The sequence below is a fragment of the Diceros bicornis genome, chromosome 29 (assembly GCF_020826845.1).
Source record: "Diceros bicornis minor isolate mBicDic1 chromosome 29, mDicBic1.mat.cur, whole genome shotgun sequence".
Lineage (NCBI taxonomy): Eukaryota > Metazoa > Chordata > Mammalia > Perissodactyla > Rhinocerotidae > Diceros > Diceros bicornis.
The window spans coordinates 36,101,411-36,122,483 of record NC_080768.1 but is presented as its reverse complement, the minus strand read 5'-3'; the positions used below and the strand labels follow the sequence as shown (position 1 = coordinate 36,122,483).

Below are 21,073 nucleotides of genomic sequence, written 5' to 3'. Positions count from 1 at the left end.
TTGATGCTTTTGCTTCCTTAGCTTCATGATAAATCTACTCTTGGTAAACAGGTATCTCAATACACTAAAGCAGGTATACAGCTTTCAAAGAGGAGAAGCAGTAACAAGAGACAGATTGGATTCAGATCCTATCTGAGTAAACGCCACTGGGACAAGTCACAGGCTAACTGAAGGCTAAGAGCTCTGAAGAGAAGGAAGGAGGTCAGACTGAGGGAGGGAGATCCAGGTCAACCTAAAGAGCAGAAGGGAAAAGGGATACTCTCTACCCTTGGGTCACGAGGCTGAACTGCCAGGCACTCTTGGCTTCATGGGATGAGGGTTTTAGGCTGCTTTCACCTGATTCACAGCCTCTTCTGGAGCCAAGTTGGAGCATGTAGGGTGGAAGTTGGGAGTGAAAATACAAAGTGAACATTGGACATAATTCAGATGATTCAGGTGCAGATGATTTATTATTTCATAATTTAAACCCTCAGCAGCGACAATAGAGGTAACGGAGAAATTACGTTTTTTCCTTCCTGATATAGGCCAGTTTCTGATGATTTATTTGGTACTATCCTCTCTCCAGGCCAAGGTTGTTAGAGACTGTTACTGTAAGAGAAAACAAAACATTATACAAACAAAATGCCAGTGTTGCTTTTTTTTCCTTTGAGCTAACATATTTCTGACACAAATAATTTAAAAGGCATGAGTAACCAAAGGGAAAGGATCAAGAAAATGAAAATTAATTCCAGAAAAAACAATTATCGGCAAATACTCTTAGTTTTGTAATAGAAGTGGCTTTCTAAAATACCCTAAATGTTTAGTATTCTAAGTATATAAACCGATTTTAATTTAAAAGAAAAAACTGTGATACTTCTAATTGCAATCACATTTTATGAAAGACAAAAACATACATACATGCACACACACACACATGCACATGTACATCTATATATTGAAATATTTTAACAATGATCATCCTTGGTGCTAAGATTAATGATGGTAAATATTTCATTCTTTTGCATACCTATATTTTTTAAATTAATGTTTATTACTTGTTACTACTGTAATAAGAAGCAGGATGATTCACACACTCACATCCACACATAATTTATCGAATGAACTAAGAGAGGAGAGTCAAGACAAAAGAGTTAAGGTGAGATTTGGGCATTCCAATGTCTCTGGTTGGAAAAGGATCGTAATGTCATTAACATCTAAAATCAGGGGCCGGCCCCGTGGCATAGCAGTTAACTGTGCGCACTCCGCTGCTGGCAGCCCAGGTTCGGATCCCGGGCGTGGACTGAGGCACCACTTGTCAGGCCATGCGGTGGCGGCGTCCCATATAAAGTGGAGGAAGACAGGCAGAGATGTTAGCCCAGGGCCAGTCATCCTCAGCAAAAAAAAAAAGAGAGGAGGATTGGCATGGATGTTAGCTCAGGGCTGATCTTCCTCACAAAACAGAAAAATCTAAAATCACCCTTCAGAATTATGAAAAGTGAAACCAGTTAAGCATAAAATAAAGTCAAAATGTTTGTTGTCAACTTAAGGACAAAACTGAAAATGACAAAATATTTTTGGAACCAAGATAAAAATTGTTTAAAAAATAGGAATTTAACAGTAGGCTAGGTCTAAAATCCCAATGTACATAACAGAAAAATCGGTGGAGTGAGAGATGGAAGAAGGTAAAAATATACTAAGCATCCCTCAAACTAAAGGAAGTCTCAAAAATGCCTCTAATCCCATATGATTATATCATGGATTTTCTAATTCTATGCCATACTCCTTATAGAAATAGCTTATTACCAAATGACAGAGTGGAAAATAACAAAGAAAATTTAATAGGATAGTAAAAGAAAGTAAAATTTAAGATATGCTATGGCTCAGAAAGTATACCACTCACATGTCCAATTGACAAAAAATAAATAACTTTGAAAGTTAAAACTTGATATAAATGGATTGGTGGTGATCATTACAACCAGGTAATTTGGCAATAGATATCAAAACATAACAAGAGTGTACATGTTATATTTATGCTTTGATCAATCTCTCTTCTAGGCATTTATTCTGAGGCTATAATTGGACAATGCTCCAAAATGTGTGTCCATGTAAGGAAGTGTATTACAGGGTGTTTGTAAGAATGAAAAACTGGAAGTAATCTAAATATTCATAATAATGAATTTTTTAAATAAATTATTTTTCATTTTTAAATTGAATACTATATGTCACAAAATGATGATATAGGCCTATAGCTTAAGATATGAGAAGTTGTCCATAATAGTCTCTAAGTAAAAAAAAAAAGTATAAGTATTTTTATGTTTTGCTTAGAAAAACATTTAAGATATGCATCTATATTGTTAACAGAAATTTTCTTTGGGCATTATGATTATGAGAATTTATCCTTAGTTCATATATCTACCAAGGTATCTTAGATATTTTAAGAAATATTTGATAATACATTAAAAATCAGAAAGATGCTTTTTGAAAATAAAAAGCTCTATGTTTTAATTCATTGTTAGTTAATACTAAAGTTTACTGCATACCCCTATTTTCCTTTCATATAAATTTCAGAATATTTTTCTCAATTCTCCCTACCCATGTATCCAAAAAATATTTTGATTGAGTTTATGTTAAATATATAGAAACCTACATATATGTAAATTATTGATGTTGGAAAAGAAGAGAATAAGATTTAAAGTTAAAGGTATAAAAAATGGAAAAGTAAAGACAATCAGCTTCAAGTTAAATGGAAAAACAAAGAAAAATATTTTAGATAATTAGACTCAAAATTAATGGGAAATTTCCTTTGTCAAAATTCTAGGAAATAAATGCTGAGTTAATTATACTATAAAATATGTAAAATTTAAATATGATAGTTATTAGTATGATAGTTTTTAAAATGAAAATAAAAGTTATATATTTAATTGAAACCTAATAGCTTTAGAAGATGTTAAACTGCTGAACAGTAATAAAAACATGCTGTACCAATATATACTCTCACATGCAATGTGTGTGAGTCCTAGTTGCTTGATATGCTCACCACCCCTTGATGTTGTCAGTTCTTTTAACTTTAGCCACTCTTATAGGGGTGTAGGGAAGTCTCGTTTTTATTTTAATTTGCCTTTTTCTGATGAGTAATTACGTTAAGCAATTTTTCCTGTTTTGAGCCCCTTCGATATCATCTTTCGTGAAGTGTCTCTTCAAATCTTTTGCCTATTAGGTTCTCTCACCTTTTGTTATTATTGATTTGTAGGGCTTCTGAATGTGTCGTTTATTGGAAATATGTATAACAAAAATCTTCTCCCACATTGTTGTTTCCCTTTTCCCTTTCATAAGGGTGTCTTTTGAGAAGCAAAACTTCTTAAATTTTTAAAAATTTTATTGTGTTGTGGTAAGAACACTTAAACGAGATTTACTTTCTTAACAAATTTTTAAGAATACAATACAGTATTGTTAACAATAGAGACAACGTCGTACATAGCAGATGGCTAGAATTTATTCATCTTACATAATTATGACTTTATTCTCATTGATTAACAACACCCCAATTTCCCCTCCCATTGGCCTGAGGCAACCACCATTCTACTCTCTGCTTCTGTGAGTTTCACTATTTTAGATACCTCATATAAGTGGAATCACACAGTTATCTGTCCTTCTGTGACTGTCTTATTTCACTTAGAACAATGTCCTCAAGGTTCATCTATGTTGTCACATATGCAGGATTTCCTTCTTTTTCATGGCTGAACAACATTCCATTCTATGTATATATGACATTTCTTTATCCATTCATCCGTTGATGGACATTTAGTTTGTATCGATATCTTTGCTATTGTAAATAGTGCTGCAATGAACTTGGGAATACTAATACTGCTTTGAGATCCTGATTTTAATTCTTTTGGGAAAATATCCAGAAGTGGGATTACTGGATTATACAGTAATTCTATTTTTAATTCTTAGAGGAATCTCCAACAGTTTTTCACAGTGAATGCAATATTTTGCATTCCCACCAACAGTGTAAAACTTTTCAAATTTCTCCACATCTTTGCCCACACTTGTTGACTTTTGTTTTTTTGATAATAGCTTTTCTAACAGGTGACACCTCGTTGTGGTTTTGATTTGCATTTCCCTGATGATTAGTGACATTGGCCTTCTTTTCATACACCTGATGGCCATTAGTATGGCACTTGGGGAGAAGTGTCTATTCAAGTCTAGCCCATTTTAAAATCAGGTTATTTTTTTTTTTGGTATTGACAGTACGAGTTCCTTATATATTTTGGCAATTAACCCTTTACCTGATATACAGTTTACAAATATTTACTTCCATTCTGTAGGTTGTCCTTTCACTCTGTTGAAAGTTTCTCTTGCTGTGCAGAAGCTTTTTAGGTAGATGTAATCCCTCTTCTTTACTTTTTGCTTTTGTTGCCTGTACTTTTGGAGTCAATCCAAAAAATCATTGCCAGGACCAATGTCTTGAAGCTTTTTCCTTATGTTTTCTCCCAGGAGTTTTACAGTTTCAGGTCTTACATTTAAGTCTTTAATCCATTTTGAGTTGATTTTTGTGTATGGTTTAGGTAGGAGTCCAATTTCATTCTATTGCATGTGGATATCCAGTTTTCCCAACACCATTTGTTGAAGACACTACCCTTTCCCCATTGTGTATTCTTGGCACTCTATTCAAAGATCAGCTGACCATGTATGTATGGGTTGATTTCTGGGCTCTCCATTCTGTTCCACTGGTCTTTCTCCTCTTTATACCAGTAGCATACCGTTTTAGTTACAGTAGCTTTGCAATATATTTTGAAATCAGGAAGTGTGATGCCTACAACTTTGTTCTTCTTTCTCAAGATGTTTTGGATATTTGGGGTCCTTTGTGGTTCCATATGAATTTTAGAATTTTTTTTTGTATTTCTATGAAAAATTTCATTGGAATTTTGACAGTCATTTCACCGAATTTGTAGATAACTTTGGGTAGTATGGACATTTTAACAATATTAGTTTAAGCCAATGTCTTTTATGCTAGAGGATCTGATTCATAAATGGGTTGTGAAATGGAGGTGGGTTACAACTTGCATTTTTTTTTAATTTTGTATTTATTGCAGTAACATTGCTTTATAATATTGTATAAATTTCAGGTGTACATCATTACACTTCTATTTCTGCATAGATTACATCATGTTCACCACTCAAATACTAATTACAACCCATCACCACACACTTGTGCCAAATTATCCCTTTGGCCCTCCTCCTTCCCCTCTTCACCTCTGGTAACCACCAATCCAATCTCTGTCTCTATGTGTTTGTTTGTTGTTGTTATTATCTACTACTTAATGAGGGAAATCATAGGGTATTTGACCTTCTCCCTCTGACTTATTTCACTTTGCATAATACCCTCAATGTCCATCCATGTTGTCACAAGTGGCTGGATTTCATTGCTTCTTATGGCTGAGTAGTATTCCATTGTGTATATATACCACAGCTTCTTCATCCATTCGTTCCTTGATGGGCACGTAGGTTGCTTCCAAGTCTTGGCTATTGTGAATAATGCTGCAATGAACACAGGGGTGCATCTATCATTACACATTGGTGTTTTCAAGTTCTTGGGATAAATACCCAGCAGTGGAATAACTGGATCATATGGTAGTTCCATCCTTAATTTTTTGAGGAATCTCCATACTGTTTTCCATGGTGGCTGCACAAGTTTGCACTCCCACCAGCAGGGTGTGTGAGTTCCCTTCTCTCCACATCCTCTCCAACACATGTTGTTTCCTGTCTTGTTAATTATAGCCATTCTGACGGGTGTGAGGTGATATCTCATTGTAGTTTTGATTTGCATTTCCCTGATAGTTAAATGATTTTGAACATCTTTTCATGTGTCTGTTGGCCATCTGTATATCTTCTTTGGAGAAATGTCTGTTCAGGTATTTTGCCCATTTGTTAATTGGGTAGTTAGTTTTTTTCTTGTTGAGATGCATGAGCTCTTTATATATTTTGGAGATTAAGCCCTTATCAGATATATGGTTTGCAAATATCTTCTCCCAATTGTTAGGTTGTCTTTTTGTTTAGTTGATGGTTTCCTTTGCTGTGCAGAAGCTTTTTAGTTTGATGTAGTCCCATTTGTATATTTTTTCTATTGTTTTTCTTGCCTGGACAGACGTGATGCTTGAAAATATGTTGCTAAAACCGATGTCGAAGAGTGTACTTCCTGTGTTTTCTTCTAGAAGTTTCATAGTTTCAGGTCTTACATTCAAGTATTTAATCCATTTGGAATTAATTTTTGTGTATGCTGTAAGGTAAGGGTCTACTTTCATTTGTTTACATATGGCAATCCAGTTTTCCCAACACCATTTGTTGAAGAGACTTTCCTTTCTCCATTGTATGTTCTTGGCTCCTTTGTCGCAGATTAGCTGTCCATAGATGTGTGGGTTTATTTCTGGGCTTTCGATTCTACTCCATTGATCTGTGTGTCTGTTTTTGTGCCAGTACCATACTGTTTTGGTTACTATAGCTTTGGAGTATATTTTGAAATCAGGAAGTGTGATACTTGCAGCTTTGTTCTTTTTTCTCAGGATTCCTTTAGCTATTCGGGGTCTTTTGTTGTTCCATATAAATTTTAGGATTCTTTGTTCTAATTCTGTGAAAAATGTTGTTGCAACTTTGATAGGGATTGCATTGAATCTATAGATTGCTTTAGGAAGTATTGACATCTTAACTATGTTAATTCTTATAATCCAAGAGCATGGAGTATCTTTCCATTTCTTTGTGTCTTCTTCAATTTCTTTCAGCAATGTTTTATAGTTTTTGCTGTACAGATCTTTCACCTCTTTGGTTAAGTTTATTCCTAGGTATTTTATTCTTTTTGTTGCAATTGTAAATGGGGTGGTATTCTTAATTTCTCTTTCTGCTACTTCTTTGTTAGTGTATAGGAATGCAACTGATTTTTGTATGTTGATTTTGTACTCTGCAACTTTACTGTATTCGTTTATTACTTCTAAATGTTTTTTGGTGGATTCTTTAGGGTTTTATATTTATAAAATCATGTCATCTGCAAATAGTGACAGTTTCACTTCTTCCTTTCCAATTTGGATCCCTTTTATTTCTTATTCTTGCCTGATTGCTCTGGCTAGGACTTCCAGTACTATGTTAAATAGGACTGGTGACGTAGGCATCCTTGTCTGGTTCCTGTTCTTAGAGGGATAGCTGTCAGTCTTTTACCAATGAGGATGATATTAGCTGTGGGTTTGTCATATATGGCCTTTATTATGTTGAGGTACTTTCCTTCTATCCCCATTTTATTCAGAGTTTTTAATCATAAATGGATGCTGTATCTTGTCAAATGGTTTCTATGCATCTATTGAGATGATCATATGATTTTTATTCTTCATTTTATTAATGTGGTGTATTACGTTGATTGATTTGCGAATGTTGAACCATCCCTGCATCCCTGGAATAAATCCCACTTGATCATGGTGTATAATCTTTTTAATGTATTGTTGTATGCGATTTGCTAGTATTTTGTTGAGGATTTTTGCATCGATGTTCATCAGTGATATTGGCCTGTAATTTTCTTTTTTTTGTGTTGTCCTTGTCTCGTTTTGGTATCAGGGTAATGGTGGCTTCGTACAATGAGTTAGGGAGCTTCCCCTTCATCAATATTTTGGAAGAGTTTGAGAAGGATAGGTATTATGTCCTCTTTGAATGTTTGGTAGAATTCACCAGGGAAGCAGTCTGGTCCTGGACTTTTATTTTTGGGGAGTTTGTGATTACTGTTTCGATCAGCTTACTGGTGATTGGTCAATTCAAATTTTCTATTTCTTCTTAATCCAGTTTTGGAAGGTTGTATGATTCTAAGAATTTATCCATTTCTTCCAGATTGTCGAATTGGTTGGCATATAGCTTTTCATAGTATTCTCTTATAATCTTTTGTATTTCTGAGGTGTCTGTTGTAATTTCTCCTCTTTCATTTCTGATTTTACTTATTTGTGCCTTCTCTATTTTTTTCTTGGTGAGTCTAGCTAAAGGTTTGTCAATTTTGTGGATCTTTTCAAAGAACCAGCTCTTGGTTTTATTAATTTTTTTCTATTGCTTTTTAGTCTCTATTTCATTTATTTCTGCTCTGATTTTTATTATTTCCCTTCTTCTACTGATTTTGGGCTTTGTTTGTTCTTCTTTTTCCAGTTCATTTAGGTGCATTGTTAGATTGTTTATTTGAGATTTTTCTTGTTTGTTGAGATACGCCTGTATTGCTATAAACTTCCCTCTTAGAACCGCTTTTGCTGTGTCCCATAAATTATGGCATGGCGTATTTTCATTTTCATTTGTCTCCAGGTAGTTTTTGATTTTTCCTTTGATTTCTTCATTGACCCAATCGTTGTTCAGTAGCATTTTGTTTAATCTCCATGTATTTGTGGTTTTTCTGATTTTCTTCCTATAGTTGATTTCCAGTTTCATACCACTGTGGTCAGAAAAGATGCTTGGTATTATTTCAATCTTCTTAAATTTATGGAGACTCTTTTTGTGGCCTTATATGTGATCAATTCTGGAGAATGTTCCATGTGCATTTGAAAAGAACGTGTATTCTTCGGTTTTTGGATGGAATGCTCTGTAAATATCTACAAGGTCCATCTGTTCTAGTGTGTCATTTAAGGACAATGTTTCCTTATTGATCTTCTGTTTGGATGATCTATCCGTTGGTGTAAGTGGAGTGTTAAAGTCCCCTACTATTATTGTGTTACTGTCTATTTCTCTTTTTATGTCTGTTAATAATTGCTTTATATATTTAGGTCCACCTACATTGGGTCCATAGATATTTACAAGTGTCATATCCTCTTGTTGGATTGTTCCCTTGATCATTATGTAATGCCCTTCTTTGTCTCTTTTTACAGTTTTTCGTTTAAAGTCTATTTTGTCTGATATGAGTACTGCTACTCCAGCTTTCCATTCATTGCCATTTGCATGGAGTATCTTTTTCCATCCCTTCACTCTCAGTTTGTGAGTGTCTTTAGGTCTGGAGTGTGTCTCCTGCATGCAGCATATATACGGGTCTTGGTGTTTTATCCAATCAGCCACCCTATGCCTTTTACTTGAAGCATTTAGTCCATTGACGTTTAAAGTAGCTATTGATAAGTATGTACTTAATGCCATTTTTTAACGTTTTTTTCCTCAGAGTTTTAGTAGTCCTTCTCTGTTCCTTTCTCCTTCTATACAGAATTGATGGTCTCTTTAGTTTGAGCTCTCTCTGAAAGCTCTACTCTTTAACTCCCCTCCTCCCTCCTTTTATGTTTTGGATATCATATCTAACCTCTTTTTTGGGCATTTGTATCCATTGCCCTCTTATCATGGAAATAGATAATTTTTCCTATTTGTGGTCTTCTTTTTTCCCCTTAAATCAATCCCTTTAACATTTCTTGTAGCACTGGTTTCTTGTTGACAAACTCCTTTAATTTTTGCTTGCCTGGGAAATTTTTGATCTCTCCTTACATTTTGAATGATATCCTTGCTGGGTAGAGTAGTCTTCGCTGTAAGTTTTTTCTTTTTAGCACTTTAAATATATCGTGCCACTCTCTTCTAGCCTGTAAAGTTTCTGCTGAGAAGTCAGCTGATAGCCTTATGGGGTTTCCGTTGTATGTAACTTATCTTTCTCTGGGAGCTCTTAGTATTCTCTCTTTATCTTTAATTCTAGCCATTTTGATTATGATGTGTCTTGGTGTGGGCCTCTTTGAGTTTATCTTGTTTGGGGCTCTCTGTGATTCCTGTACCAGGATGTCTGTTTCCTTCCTTAGGTTAGGAAAGTTTTCATCTATTATTGCTTGAAATAGATTCTCTACCCTTTGTCTCGCTCTTCTCCTTCTGGGACACCTATAACACTGATGTTGGTGCGCTTGATGTTGTCCCAGAGGTCCCTTAGACTGTCCTCACTCTTTTTAATTTTTTTCTCTTTTACCTGTTCACCTTTGGTAATTTCTTCTAGTCTTTCATCCAGCTCGCAGATCCGTTCTTCTATATCCTCTATTCTCCTTTTGAGTCCCTCTAGTGAATTTTTCATTTCCAGTATTGTATTCTTCACTTGTGATTGGTTCTTTTTTATATCTTCCATTTCTTTGTTGACATTCTCACTGAGTTCATCTATTCTTCTCCCCACATCAGTGAGCATCCTTAACACTCTTTGTTTGAACTCTCTGTCGGGTAGGTGGCTCATTTCTGTTTCACTTAGTTCTTTTTCTGGGGTTTTGTCCTGTTCCCTGACTTGGAATGTAGTCCTTTGCCTCCTCATTTTGCCTCTTTCCCTGTGCTTGTGTCTACATATTAGTTAGGTCAGCTACATCTCCTGCTCTTGGATAGGTGACCTTATATAAGTGATGCCTTAGGGGGCCTGCAGTGTGGTTCCCTCAGTTCTCAATGTTCCAGGGGTGACCCCTATGTGGGCTATGTGTGTCCTTCTGTTGTGGCCTGTTTGCTCTCCCTGTAGGCGCCCAGGGAGGCCGAGTTATGCTCCTGGCCAGCTGTTGTAATTCTCAGCTGCTTGTAGTTGTTGTGGGCCCTTCAGTCTCTTTATCAGGTGTGGGGAGCCCCAGCACAGTTGGCTGCAAGTTCTAATACCACATTTGTGTTGCAGTATTTCTTTTAAGTGAGTAGGCCCTCAGTGTGGCAGGTTGTTAGGCTGAGGGGCTTACAATTGCTATAAGCCTCCAACTTTTAGGTCTCTTGTCAGCTCTCTGAGGATTGCAGCTGTGTGGGGCTGGCCTCAGGCATGGGAGCACCAAATTGTTTCAGGTTTTGGGATGTGGAGCAAAACCCCTATGTGGGTCTTTGAGAAGCACAAGTCTTCTGCAGCTGACAAGCCCTGCCACCCACAGGTCCACACACACAGTCAACAAAGTCCTGCCCTGTGTGAGCGCCCTGACCTCCTGAAGTGGACCCAGTCTCTCCACAGCGGGAGCCCCACACACTCCACCACCGCCCCACACTCTCCACCTGCTCCTTGTGCACGCCCTGCCCCACTGAAGGGGGCTCGGTCACCAGGCTGCAGAGAAGCAAATCACCAATCTATGCAGGCCTACAAGTTGCCTGAGGGCCTGTTGTTGAGTGGGGCCAGTCTCTAGGGTGTGCTGCCTGCCCTGGCTGAGCTGGATTAAATCTGTGCTCTAGTGGGTGGGGAAAACCTGGGCTAGCAGGCCCCAGGGAGAACTCCAATGGCATCTGTGTCAGCACGCCCACACCAGGCAACAACAATGGCTGCCACCAATGTCCCAGTCCCTGGAGAGGTCTCACCTCTCACTGCAATGCACTCAGAGCCTATGAGGTGAGTCTCTTGTCACCAAAGCACTGTGCGCCATTCTGATGATTTTCGGTGCTTTCTGAAATGGGTGAGTTTGCATGTGAGCCCTTTAAGATCCGGTTTTAATTTCTTTGTGAACCAGGTTTTCTGGGGGTACTCCCCAATGTTTTAGTAGCAGGCAAAGTCAGATATTATGCCACTCGTCTCGATTGTGCTGGGTCCACAAAGTGCCTACAGTAGGGGCACTCCCCGGCTCAGGGCCCTGCTCCTCCAGGGAGGGCTGCATACCTTTGGGCTGCTTCCGGATTGTGGTGAAGCTGGCGGCTTGTGAAGGTGGCGTTTTTTCTCTGCAGAAGGGAGTTTCTGCTTCTTCCAACTCAATTAGGATTGCCCTTTTTGCAGTAGTTCCTCTTATCCAGCTTTCAGTTCTGTCTCAGGGGTAACTTTTCCACGAGTAGTTGTAAATTGGCTGTGTCCATGGGAGGAGGTGAGTTCAGAGTCTGCTTATGCTACCATCTTAACTTCTGTCCCATTTTAACAATATTAATTATTTCAATTCATGAATACAGTTGTCTTTCCATTTGTTTGTGTGTTAATTTATTTCATCAATATCTTATAGTTATCAGTACACAAGTCTTTCATCTTCTTAGTTAAGTTTATTCCTAAGCATTTTATTTTTTTGGATCCTATTGTCGATGGAATTGTTTTCTGAATTTTCTTTTCAGATAGCTTGTTGTTAGTGTATAGAAATGCAACTGATTATTGCACGTTGATTTTGTAGCCTGCAACTTGGCTAATTTCATTTATTAGTTCTAACAATTTTTATGGCATCTTTAGGGTGTTCTTTCTTATATAAGATAATGTCATCTGCAAACAGGAACAATTTTACTTTTCCTTTTCTGATGTAGATGCCTTTTATTTCTTTTTGTTGCCCAATTGCTCTGGATAGAACTTCCAGTACTCAGTTGAATAGATGTGGTGACAGTAGGCATCCTTAACTTGTTCTTGATGTTAGAGGAAAAGCTTTAAGTTTTTCTCTATTCAGTGAGATATTACCTGTGAGCTTCTCACATATGGCCATTATTATGTTGAGATAATTTCCTTCTACTCTTAATTTATTGAAATTTTATATCATAAAATGTTTTTAATTTTCAAATGCTTTTTCTGTATCTATTGAGACGATCTTGTCATTTTTATTCTTCATTTTGTTAATGTGGTGTATCACATTGATTAATTTTTGTATATCCTTGCATCCCTGTGATATCACTTTGTCGTAGGGTATGTTCATTTCAATGTACTGTTAAATTTGGTTTGTTGGTATTTTGTTGAGAATTTTTGCATCTATGTTCATCACAGATATTAGCCTACAGTTTTCTTTTCAGGTGGTATCCTTGTCTAACTTTTGGTATCAGGGTAATGCTGGCCTCATTCAATGAGTTTGGAAGTATTCCCTCCTCTTACAATTTCTTGGAAGAGTTTGAGAAAGACTGGCATTAACTCTTCCTTAAATGTTTGGTAGAATTCACCAGTAAAGCCAATCTGCCCTGGGATTTTCTTTATTGGGAGGTTTTTACTTACTGCTTCAATGTCCTTACTAGTTTTAGATCTGTCCACTTTCTATTTCTTCATGATTTAGTCTTGGTAGCTTGTATATTTCTAGGAATTTATTCATTTCTTTTAGGTTTTCTAGTTTGTTGGCATAAAATTGTTCATAGTAATCTTTTATGATCCTTTTTATTTCTGTAGCATCAGTTGTAATGTCTCCTCTCTTATTTCTGATTTTATTAGCCTTCTCTCTTTTTGTGTTAGTCTAGCTAAAGGTTTATTAATTTCATGTTTTAAAAAAACAGTGCTCACTTTTGTTGATTTTTCAATTGCTTTTCTCTTCTTTATTTCATTCATATCTGCTCTAATCTTTATTATGTCCTTCTTTCTAATAACTTTGGGCTTAGTTTGTTGTTCTTTTTCTCATTCCTTGATGTGTAAAGTTAGGTTATTTAAGAGCTTTCTACTTTTTTTAAAATGTAGGCCTTTATTGATAATAAATTTCCCTCTAAGTATTGCTTTTGCAGCATCCTAAGTATTTTGTATGCTGTGTTTCCATTAGCATTTGTTTCAAGACATTTTCTAATTTCCCTTTTGATTTCCTCTTTAACCCATTGGTTGTTCAAGAATTCATTATTAAATTTCCACATATTTGTGAATTTTCTAGTTTTCCTTCTGCTAATGATTTCTAGTTTCATTCCACTGTGGTCAGAAAAGATACCTGGTATGATATGAATTTTCTTAAATTTGTTAAGATTTCTTTTGTGACCTAATACATTATCCACCCTGACAAATAGTCCATGTGCACTGCAGAAGAATATATATTCTGCTGCTGTTGGGTAGGATATTCTGTATATGTCTGTCAGGTCCATTTGGTCTATAGTGTTGTTCAAAGCTTTTATTTCCTCACTGATTTTCTGTGTGGATGTTCTGTCCCTTATCGAATGTGAGGTATTGTATTGCTGTCTATTCTCCACTCAGTCTGTCAATGTTTGCTTTATACATTTAGGTGCTCTGATGTTAGGTGCATATATATTTATAATTATTATCTCTTTCTAGTGAATTAATCATTTTTATCATCATATAATGTAAGTAATGTATTTAATTATTTCTTGTGACAGTTTTTGACTTAATATCTATTTGTCTGATATAAGTATAGCCAACTAGAGTGACTAGTTGCATGCTAGATCAAACTGACATCTCTATTCTCACTGGCCCCCAGACTGCCTGGTCCCATCAGCACTCCAAGACAGGCTAGACAGAAGTCAGACCTCTGGGTAGCCCCCAGAAAAATGTGGGTAATAGATGCATGGTACATCTCTTATCCTTCCCAGAGAAAACCTGGGGTTTTTCATCAACTCATTCTGTGCTGAGCCAGGGCGAGAGGCTATGGGGCCAGCCCAAACCACCATCTCTTTTCTCACTGGCTCCAGGCAGCTATATTAGGGAAGGTCCCATCAGTGCTCCAAGTCAGGCTAGACAGAAGCCAGTCCTCTGGGAAGCCCCTGAAAATGTTGGGGCATTGGTTGCATGATCCACCTCTTTCCCTCCCCAGAAAACTGGGAGCTGGGAGGTTGCCTCCTGATAATATGGCACTGTGAAAGGGGTAGGGATTATGGAAAAAAGGTGTCTTGAATTTCCCTACTGGCTTTGATAATACTTTTGTGCTCACTTGGGGTTCAAGAACCTCTCACCTAGTTTCCAGATTTCTCACAAAGGGAATTTGTCCATGAACTGTTGAATTGGTGTGTTTGTGGAGGGAAGGAAGGCCTAGGGCTTCCTCTTCTGCTTTCTGGCTGACATCACTCTAAAACTTCTTAATTTTAATGAAAACAATTTATCAGTCTTTTCTGATATGGTTAGTTTGTGAGTATGCATGTATCCTCTTTGCAAAATCTTTGCCTAACCCAGGATTATGAAGATGTTTTATTTTGGAAGCTTTATTTTTCACTTAGTTCTATTATCCATCTTGAATTAATTCTTGTTTTTTATATGACGTAGTGGTGAAAGTTTATTTTTCCCACACAGATATATAATTGATCCACCACTATTGTTGAGAAAACCAGCCTTCTCTACACTAAATAGCAGTGGTGCCTTAAAAGTAAATAAGACGCGTGCGTATTACAGGTCTTTTTCTGGACTCCCCATTTTTTTATTGGTCTATTTGTCTATCATTGTTCAGATCCTATATTGTCTTAATTACTTAATGGAAAGTATTGATATCAGATAGTGCAAGTTTTCTAACTTTTTCCTTCATCTTCAAGATTATGTCGACTGTTATAATTCCATCTATTTTCACAAAAATTTTAAAATCAATTTACAATTTTCCATCAAAAATAACGTTGAGATTTTTATTTTAGGATTGCATTGAACAATGGGTCAAATTTTGGAAGAATTTATATCTTAAAATATTGAACACACTATGTTCCTCAATTGATTTAGGTCTTAAAATTCTCACAGTAATATTTTGTATTTCAAGTGTGAATTTCTTACACATCATTTACTGGATATATTCCTATGTATCTCTCTCTCTCTCTCTCTCTCTCTCTCTCACACACACACACACACACACACACAAGTATATATAGTTGTATTTTTCAGTTATCATTTTCTAAGGGTTTTCTGCTTGTAATAAAGAATTGAATTTTGTATATTGGTCTTGTATCCAGGCACCTTATTACATTCATTTACTAATTCTAATTATTTTGTAATTTCTTAGAATTTTCTATGTAGGCAGACATATCATCTGCAAACAATGACAGTATTTCATCTTCATTTTCAATCTTTCTAATTTTTTTTTCCTTACCTTATTTTACTGGCAAGGATCACACATAAAATGTTGAAAAGAAAAGCTCATAGCGGACATTCTCTTGATCTCAAGGAGGAATTGTTCACCATTTCACCATTAACTACAATATTTTTTATGTTTGTGTTTTATTTTTTTTGGATTTTTTTTTTTTTTTGAGAAAGATTTGCCCTGAGCTAACATCTGTTGCCCATCTTTCTCTTTTTTTCTTTTTTTTCTCCCCAAAGCCCCAATATATAGTTATATATCCTAGTTGTAGGTCCTTCCAGTTCCTCTATGTGGGATGCCACCTCAGCATAGCTTGACAAGTGGTGAGTAGGTTTGCCCCCAAGACCCGAACCGGCGAACCCCGGGCCACAGAGGCGGAGTGTGCGAACTTAACCGCTACACCACCAGGCTGGCCCCTCACCCTTAGCTATACTGTTTGCTGTATTCTTTTTTTTTCAGATTCCCTTTATCACACTGAAACAGCTTCCTTTTATCACTAGTTAACTGGGAATGTTTAGAGTGAAAGGAAAATTTTCTTCCTCTATAGAAATGATCATATTTTTTCCCTTCTAGTTTCTCTTAATATTGTGAATTACACTATAGTCGCTTTCTAACTTTAAATCAACCTTTAATTCCTAGATCATCCTTTCCCTCCATGGCTATGATATATTATCCTTTACAATATTAACTGGATTTACTTGGAAATGTTTTGTTTAGAATTGGTGCATCTCTAATTAGAAACTGATCTATAATTTTCCTTTCTAGTAGTGCCTTTGTCAAGTTTTGGTATTAAAATTAGGCTGACCTCATGGAAAAACTTGGGAAATGCTTTTTCTTTTTATATTCTCCAGATGAGTATGGGTAAGGTTGGTATTACTTCTTCCTTAACTATTTGGAGGATGTAATAGTTTGAATTATTGCTTCCAGTTCTTTACTCTTTTCCTGGTATATGATTATTCATCCATGTTTTTTGCCAAGTAACTTTTTAGTACCTCCTATTAGAGTGGGTGGAGCATATCACACACATCCCCTCACTGATGTTGAGTTTGGTATTGTGACTTGTTCGTCCGGTGCAATATAAGATGATGTGATTGAGCAAGTCTTGGCTTAATTTGACTTGGCTCTGATGTTCCTGATGCATGCCATGAAAAGAGTATGCCCAAGTATCAACTTTGTGAGAAAGTTTTAAATTATAGTTGCCAGAACTTTAAAGGATATAGGCATATTCATATTTTCAATTTTTCTCTATTCTATTTTGGGAAAGATACATTTTTGGATGAATATATGTATTCCACATAAAAATTTAAATTTATTGATTTTAAGTTGTTACTAGTATCCTCTCTTCTTCTAATGCCCAAAAGATCAAAAATATGCAATTTTCTTACCTGATATTGGTCATTTACATTCTTTCTCTTTTTATTTTGAACTATTGGCTCATTTTCATCAATTACATTAATCTTTACAAAGAATCAGCTTTTGTCTTTGCTGATTTTTTTCTGCTATTTTCCTTTTCATTTATTTCTGCTCTTTATTTAATTATTTCTTTCCATTCACTGTCTTTGAGGGCAATTAGTTCTTCTTTTTGATAGAGATTATAATGGCAAAAAACATATTTGACTGTTCTCTGTCCTGTAATATGCATTTCATTGTGATTAAAAGGATTAAAGTATAGTCTTGCCTGGAGAGTAAAGATACCCCTAATTTTTCTAGAACCTAAAACAGTCTGCCTTGACAATCAGGTTAGGATGGTGACTATCCATACTTAATAATGTTTCTCTTAAAATTAAGAATTCCCTCAGTTCAGATATGTATCTCAACAATCGTTACATGAATATCATAGTCAGTGTGCAACTTTGAATGGCAAAGACGAAAAGAGAACTTGAAAAATAATTTTGGATGCTATATGAATATTCTCTCCTTTTATATTCTATCCATCATTTGGTAAGGGAAAATTTTATATACTGATAATAAAGGGGGAATATCTAATTTTATAAAATGTTGTGTCTGATTATTCCATAGTCTGATCTCTAAGTTTACTTTCCCAGATGAATTAAGATAGCCAAATGAATGAAAACTCCAAGAATTATGTGCTCATAGATGCTAGCGTGGGTGCAGAAAAATCACTTCTTCAGTGTAGATCAGAGAGGATAGGTTGAGATATCATGAAACCAAGTTTTATTGTTTAGTATTATAAAACAATCTACAATGAGAACCATAAAGAATATTAGGAACAAATGTTTTATTTTCAAATTAATAATTCTTAAGAGCTACAATAATCAAAATATACAATGCAAAATGATTAATCACATTGTTCTACACTCACCTTTCACTGGAGGATGACTTGCTGCTACTGCTGCTTTCTTCTGACACAGATCTGTAAAATTGATAAAATTTATTTTAAAGTGGAAAAATTTTAAAATCTTGAACAATTAAGTGACTATTTGAATGAAGAATGCTCTTCAAAGAAACACAGTGATTCATTAAATGAAATGTCTCCTTCCAAAAAAATAAAAGAAAACACCACCTTGCTTTGTTGATTAACTCCTCTCATCCTCATTTTACATTTATTCAAGTATTTATGTTATAAGCCCACATTTGTACAGACAGGCTCCCTGATTCTGGGATATCTCTAACTCCTCAGTCAAATTAAGCCAAAACCATAAAGTAGCAGTCAAAAATTTAAGTTAATTTTTCTATATATTTCTTTCTTCCTCTCATAACACATACTCATGTCTTCTCTTCTTATCAGTTCTTGGAAGGTAAAGCTAGAGGTAAATTCTTCTGTGGAAAAATACAGTAAACTATGAATAAGGGGCTCAATAGTGATGTTTAAATATTTGTGTAACTGGTTACAGATAATATGGTGTTCACTTATTAATTTGGTCTACCAAAAAGTATGATATATTGGAAAACTATTATCTCCCATTTTATAGAGTTATACAGAATAATTTTAAGAATATAAAGATTAAATCACATGCTTAAGATATCATAGTTTTTACATGCAAGATTTAGGAGTTAAAACCAACTTTTCTGAGGCTAAATGTAATTTTCTCCTCATTTCATGATGCTGTCTCCCATCTCCTGACCTGATATAATGAACTACACATGTAATTTCTAGCTAATAAAATGACTTTACAAATTAGTGGTAGCAATATTTAGGAAAATAAATATTATGGAGCAGGTTCATAGATATTATCTCTAGTTGAAAGAGATATTCTAATAACTTTGTTTACCACTGGCCTGAGAATCAGTATCTAAAAAAATTTATTTTTTGAAAGTTCCCTTGAAATGCAGTATTACCTATTCTCATGAAGTACAGGACAATATGACTATTTAGACGGAGTCCGTGGACAAAGAGCTGAATAAACCGCCACAACAGCCTTGCCCCCATTTCTCCTCCTAAAGTGATACTAGTGGTAAAATGAATAGTTTTATTAATGAGTAAAATGAGAAAAAACATGAAAGACACAAAACTGGTTTGAAATGTATCTCTGGGCCTCTCCTCATATTGCTTTACCTACAGTCTTAGATTATTCCTGATGAACATGAATACTTTTATTTTCTTGAGTTACTTAATAAGAGTAAATATATATTTACCTCTCACTTTCAGTTTCCCCTCTGTAGCATTGCTCTTTTATTTTCTTCCACTTTATTAAAAGAGCAGTAGTAATGATGAGCACAGGTACAGAAATATAGAAAATGAGTTGAAATCGGTGTTTTGGAAGAGTGGGAGACATTTCCTCCAAATAACTTTTAGCTAGAAGGGAAAATATCCATTTCAAATTGTGTCAGAGATTTTATTAACCAAATGAAAAGCTGGAGAGGATATTATTACCAACACTACTCCCAAACACTAAACATTTCATCCATATAAATTATGAATATAATAAAAAAAAAACAAATTAATGTATAAAATGGGCTGTTTTTAGTGCTTTACTGATGTTTTTGAGCTTTCAACCTTCTACCACATGGTGATTTCTTTGGTCGAAGGTAATGTTCTTTCATGAAGCACATGTTTAATACTTGCAAACATTTCTTCAATTCCTTTCTGATACAGCTGCTCCAAAGCTCAAACATGTGTATCACAAAGAGTATTGGGATTGTACCTATACACCAGAATTAAATCTGGGAAATGGACCTATGCACCGCTCATCAAGCCGTGCTGAGGTGGCATCCCACATAGAACTACTGGAAGGATGTAGAACAATGTACTGGGGCTTTGGGGAGAAAAAAGGAAAAAAGGAGGAAGATTGGCAGCAGATGTTAGCTGAGGGCCAATCTTCCTCCAAAAAGAAAAAAAGAAAAGAAAACAGAAAGAGAATAACCCCTGAAGGTGATTCACAGATCATAAGGGCTTCCTCTCCCATCACAGGCCTAGGGGCTGTCTCCCTCTTGGTTTCAGAGGATGAGGCCTTCTCCTTGGTTTCTGCTAGCCAGGCTGCCCCAGCCCAGGGCCTCAGGGATGGGGCTGCTGAAAGAGTTGTATGCGCAAGGCCTCTACCCTGAGCCAAAGGGGTGGGATAGATGCTACCTAGGACTGTGGGGTGATGCTGTCCTCCGTAGGCCTGGAGGACAGAACATCAAGCCAAAGAGGAGTATTCTCAAAGCTTAAAATCTAATGCAATTTGCCATGCTAAGTTTTGTATTTACTAGGATCTTTCCCCCCTTCCTTCTTTCCAATTTGTCTCTTTTGGAATGCAAACATCTATCCTACGCCTGTCTCACGACTGTTTTTTAGAAGCACATAGCTCGTCTGATTTCACAGGTTCACACTTGGAGAGGAACTTTGCCTCAGGATGAATCATACTTCACGTCTCATCCATACCTGATTTAGATGACACTTAGATGAAACTTTGTGATTGGAATTGGTGCTGAAACGGGTTAAGACGTTTGGAGCTGTTGAGACGAGGTGAATGTATTTTGCATACCAGGAGGACATAAATTTGAGGTGGTCATAGGATGGAATGTTATGGATTGAATTGCATTCCCCCAAAATTCAAAGCCCTAACCCCCAATGTGATGATATTTGGAGATGAGGCCTTTGGGAGGTAATTAGGGTTAAGTGAGGTTTTAAGGGTGAGATCTGATGAAACTTATCTTCTTAAAAGAGGAGGAGGAGAGACCAGAGAGTTCTCTGTCTTCACACACACAGAGGAAAGGCCATCTGCAAGCCAGGAAGAGAGCTTTCAACAGAACCCAATTTGCCAGCAACTTGATAATGGGTTTCTAGGCTCTACAACTGTGAGAAAACAAATTTCTACTGTTTAAGACATCCACTCTGTGGTATTTTGTTATGAAGCCCAAGCAGACTAATACAGTGTGTTTTCATGAAAGAATAGATGAGATCATTTTTTCCCCAGGGCATCCCTTGAAGGGAGAAATAGTGGTGGAACTCCTGTTAAAACTTTCCTTCCCAGCAACATTCACTACCTAATAGTCTAAAAAACTTCAGGCTACAACACAAGAGGTTTACTATTAAAAAA

The 21,073-nt window shown here is 36.1% G+C and overlaps 1 protein-coding gene and 1 long non-coding RNA gene across 5 annotated transcripts in view; both read right to left on the bottom strand.

Annotated features, from left to right (window-relative positions):
• LOC131394054 (disintegrin and metalloproteinase domain-containing protein 5-like) overlaps nucleotides 1-21,073 on the bottom strand; it is a 601,035-nt gene that overhangs the window by 423,479 nt on the left and 156,483 nt on the right. The gene's annotated exons all lie outside the window — the stretch shown is intronic.
• Nucleotides 431-19,241, bottom strand: LOC131394057 (uncharacterized). The gene is made up of 3 exons (XR_009216053.1): nucleotides 19,188-19,241; nucleotides 17,914-17,964; nucleotides 431-588 (listed from the first exon to the last, which is right to left on the bottom strand). It is a non-coding gene; the product is annotated as an uncharacterized LOC131394057 (long non-coding RNA).